Here is a 5586-nt window from a genome sequence, read left to right as displayed (position 1 = left end):
TTTTACAAAATGCAGACCCCTTGCCCTCTATTTCTCCTATTGGGCCCCGCCCTTCTGCCCCCTGGGAGACCACACCCCACTGCTTATACAAAATTGAGTCCCCTTGGCCTAAGGATACTCCAGACCAAATTTAGTCAAAATCTACTTGGCCGTTCAGGACTAGTAGCGTTTTAAAGGAAAAGTTGACGGACGGACGACGGACGCTGCGGTATGGCATAAGCTCTCCATGGTCCTTCGGACCAGGTGAGCTAAAAATCAGGCACGTGTTACTTTTTATAAAAATGTATATAATACTATCGATGGGTACTCATCTTCTGATCCTAAGTCATATTGGAAACTTATTAAAAAGTTAATTAAAACGTCTGATATTTCACAATCAATACCTTCCTTAATTGATCCTATTACTAATGATATAGTAACAATGTACTAGAGATGAAGATAAAGCTGAATTGTTAAATAACTATCTTTGTATTATTACTAGAGTAGATGACAATAACACTGATGTTCCGATTGAGCAAAAAACTGACAAACAAATTAATTCTATTATATTAAATTCAACTGAAATACGTGATGTTCTACAGATATTGAAGCTCGGCAAGGCCTCGGGTGGGGATGGAATCAGCCACCATATGCTAAAAAAAATACTGCTCACACTGTTTGTATTTCCCTAGAAATAATATTTGATATGTCCTTATTAACAGGGATTTATCCAAATAAATGGAAATGAGCTAATAGCATGCCATTGTTTAACAAGGCAAAGTATTTCAAGGCAATCCCACGTCGGTAATGATTTCTATGTTTAACACACAATACACTTATGTCAGCAAGCATAGGTAAGTGAGGTCATGTTCTGGACAAACATTTTCAAAAGTAAAGGTCAACGGTCAAATCATAGGTCAAAGTGACTCTTACACTGCGCCATCCAAAGATGTCCTTGTAGGCCGTAAGGGCGGACGGAAGGACGGACGGACGCAGTGCAAACCTATAGCCCCCCCCCCCCCCCCCCCCCCCCCCCCCCNTAAATAAAGGGTGACAGATATTCTCCTTCGAACTATAGACCAATTTCCTTGCTGTCCATTGTTGGTAAAGGTTTTGTTAAACAGTGATTTTTAAAAATTTGTACAACTTCTCTATAGAAAATTCTTTGATTTTCAAATATCAGTTGAGGTGATGGCAAGGTCATTCTACAGTGTATCAACTCATTAATATTTATCACCAACTATGCATTGCACTTGAGGAAATAAAACATACATGTGTTGTATTCTGTGACATATCCAAAGCTTTTGATAGGGTTTAGCATAGAGATCTTATGGTGAAATTTAAATCACACGGAATTTCAGGTGAATTGTTTATAGGTATTAACCAAAAGTTGTTTTGAATAGTTCATATTCTTCTGTAGGTCTTATTGGGACAGGAGTTCCACAGGGCTCTATTCTTGGACCACTTTTATATCTCATATTTATTAATGACGTAGCAGATAGTTTTTAATCAACATCTCGTCTTTTTGCAGACGATACATCATCATTAAAGTCATCATCATATTGTCTAGAAATTCAAGAAACTTTAAATAGAGACCTAAAGCTCCTTAATACTGGGTCCAAAACCTGGTTGGTTAGTTATAATCGTGATAACAGATGCATTGTTTGTTTCTAATTCCATTGATATCGACATAGACTAAGACTTAACATTTGATGAAAAGTCTTAAACTTTACGGATTATCATAAATGTAAAATGTCTTACGGAAACTCAAACACCTATTAAGTAGGGACGGTCTTTTGATAATTCATAAGAATTTAATTTTAGCGGTTTTAGAATATACTTGTGATTTCTTCAATAAGATTCATCAGTCTGAAAATATGTGATAAATAACCGTTACGCTTTACGTAACAATAATAACTATAGGATTCCTCCTTTCAGACTGTCTCTTACTAACTCTTCTTTTCTACCTTCTACTCTTCATTGTTGGAATAACTTAGAAAATTCGATTCGATTCGATTTGCCCTTTATAACTTCATTAAAATCCTGGTTAACGTCAAATATACAGTCAAGTCTACCTTTCTACTTAAAATTCGAAAATCGTAAACTTAATATGTTGCATACTACGCTCAGTCACCAGTGCAGTTCCCTTAATTATGACCTATTTAGAGTTAACCTTGCTGAGAGTGCAGCTTGTAATTGTGGAATGTTTTTCACTACTTTCTGGCATGTCACCTTTTAGTTTTTACAAACGAAAGACGTATTCTGGTTCAAAATTTAGATAATTGGAATGTATACGTAGAAGAAATGATTTCGTTTGGCAATTCACAATTGTCCGTGGACCTTAACACAATTGTCCGTGGACCTTAACACAATTGTCCGTGGACCTTAACACAATTGTCCGTGGACCTTAACACAATTGTCCGTGGACCTTAACACAATTGTCCTTTTAAATAACTTTATTGAATCCAGCAAGAGATTTTGAGCTAAAAGTGTACATTTACAATTGTACACTATATACGTATTGTCATTACCCCCCCCCCCCCCCCCCCCCCCTTACACTTGAAGGTAAAATAGCGGCAAAATGGAAAAATTCGAATTATTTAAGGCCTTTCGGAATTTTTCTCTCCAAAAGTGGAATAGTATTGCATTGACGAAATATTATGTACATAGCCAGAAAAGTATGTACATTGGCGGAAACTACTTTGGCTACTAGGTGTAGCACCCATACAGTACAGAGAATGTTGGCGCTGGTCGAAATATCTTTGTATTTGGTGAAATACATTTCGATTTTCATAATCCATCAGTATAATGTAGATTCTTAGCCTGTTTTCGATAGAACCATGAAACCACAGATCAGATTTTAAGATTATAGTTTGTACTTATAACATATTTCCAATGGATTATATCAAGCAAAAGGAGACGTCGCTTTTAATATTGTTTATAATTTGTAAATTCGAAATATGTAGACATGAATCTTTACTATCCCAAATAATGGTAACAATATGTTTCCTTGTTTATTAAGACCTGTTGTGTAGTGCGAAGGAGCATTGGTGCAACGCTTAATGTAAAACTAACCCGAATACATGGGCAGCGAGGTAAAGCCGAGCTGCCCAATTGTTTTCCTTGAGGGATTGTGAAATAACTGTCATTCAGACTATAAGTAAATAATCACTTTATATGCGGAAATAAACTCCCAAACTTTTATATTATCCTCTCACAAAGACCAATGTTTTGGGAAATTTACTCTCACAAAGACCCCATTTCAAATTTTTCTCAGATTGTTTTCTCAAAAACTTTCAGTTTTTTTTATAACTTTGCTCTCGGAATATTTTTTCTTGTATACCTGCTTAATTTTCACAAAAAGGCTGTTTTCGGATAATCCTTCTTACGAAGGGTTACTTTAAAAAAAATATCTATCACAAAGGGTATGTATTATGTGAAGAATAGCTCCCGGGGCCAATGAAGTAAATTCATACTTCTTTCAGTCAAAGTTGGTGCGGTGCAAAATCATACATGTCTTTTTAAATTGAAATATTTCATATTATTATTATTTCTATATTGATACTATACTGACCTGCAAAATAAAGTACACACTCAATAAAAGGAATCAGATAATTTTATTTCATCATTATTGAAATCTAGCCACATTGCCGTCACATTCAAACCTGACGGCCTTTGCAAGGGAAGCTCACCGAGGGGCACTTAGCACAATTTGCACGTGCGCTCCGGTTATAAAATGTATGGAAGCCAATGTCTAAACTTAATGTCAAACAAATTTACTGCGATTTTTGGAATTTTGTACTTGGCAATAATGCCATTTTAAGAATATAACATGTGTTTTGTAATAAACGTTATTTTTGAAAACAATATATTTAATTGAAAAGTGTTTACTTGATTTTGCCGTTCAGAATATATGGGTCTAGATAGTTTATGATTTGGACTTTCCCACCGAAATCACCTTAATGCAAGCATTTACACATATACAGTCTTAAGAAGATTGCATTAGGTTCCTTTCAGCTTTGCAAGGCGGTCTGTCAATTGAATGTGGGCAACATACCCAAAATATTGTCTGCTATTATCGATATAAAGGAATTAAAACATATACGATGTAGGCCCTTGTATTAAAAAAAATATTTAAAAAAGTTTCAAGCGAGAGAATGATATAATGTGTTGTCGAATATAGGGGGTGAAGGGGTTCCGGGCCTTACCTTTGAAAGTTCGCATCATAATCATTATTGCGTTCCGCTGGTAGGTAACACAATGTGAGTTCCAACATGTCACTTTATAGCGGATATCACATACTGTTTTACAATGGTGTTTACATAAAGATAAGCAAACTGTTACTCACCAAAACTTCTTCTACAGCTTCATTTTCAAGACATCCCTTTTCATTCACAGTTGAATCTCCAAAACCAGTTATGTAGACATCCGCACGTTCATTGTAACGGTTATGATCTATTAAATAAATATTTAGAATAAGGGTAACCATAAACAAAGCTTGTACTTCAAGTTAATTCCTTATTTTATACTTGGTTGTCATCATATTTGAGATGTTTAAGTATAGAGCATAGGATCAACTAACGTGGGATCATTGGAATGCTTCATAATTGAGCTTTTCATATATCATTTTAGCTCTAATCATGTCCAAAAAACCCCATCAAATATGTGGATTTAGATATTTCTCTGCGCCTTTGATTTAGCATTTTCGAGGAAAGGATGGAAATAATTACAAAAACATAAACGTCTACAAAAGGGAACTGAGGTAAATACTAAAAGATTCTGAATATCATATTAAGTTGGGCCATATATATTATGATTCTCTTTTGCTACCAAACAATTTAAATTTCAATATACAACGTGTACAGCCTTTTAGGAACATGACATTAAATATGGACATTTTCTACCATGAATATAAAAATCTGTGTAATTTTTTCCTCTTTCTGTTGTTCTTAAAGTTTGATGTATTTGAATAAATAAAATATGAATGCTTTGTTGAATCAGTATCATTACAATGGTATCATAATACCGTAAGATAAAGTCCTGTGTCTCACCTATGTCAAATGGCGTCAAGATTGGCAGGCTTCTTTGTCACATCTGAGTGGCAGTAGGGATGGGTGATTGTAACTCGCTGAAGGATATATCGTTCCAAATTGACATAGCGGCTATATGTCGCCTTAGTCTTCGTTTTTCACCATCGGTCAATTTAAGACCTTCATAACAATTAGGGGAGATCGGGGCAAGTTTGTCAAATTTGTATTAATTCCGTTCTGGGAAGTATGGCAGCACGTCCGTTTTTGAAGAATCATTTAACGTTTCTTGTCGGAAGATCTATGTCGTTATATCGATATATAGTCTAAATTCCTGTTCCATCCTGAATACCGGGTTGAATTTCAAATTTTGTTACAGTCAAAGAGATTTGACAGGTAAGGATGCCAAATAAAATTAAATAGTTTCTGCCTGTAACTAGTTATAAATCGGCACGCGTTGTGAAGCTGAAAAATGGCGTTTAACTCGTTTTAGTGGTCTGGAAAATCGTTGTTAATTTCAACATCAATGCATTATCAATTGTTTCTTTCATGAGTGGTGATGTATAAACGTATTATGTAA

Source organism: Mizuhopecten yessoensis, unplaced genomic scaffold, assembly GCF_002113885.1.
Source record: "Mizuhopecten yessoensis strain PY_sf001 unplaced genomic scaffold, ASM211388v2 scaffold10711, whole genome shotgun sequence".
In the NCBI taxonomy this organism is placed as follows: Eukaryota; Metazoa; Mollusca; class Bivalvia; order Pectinida; family Pectinidae; genus Mizuhopecten; species Mizuhopecten yessoensis.
Note: the sequence above shows the minus strand (reverse complement) of the source record.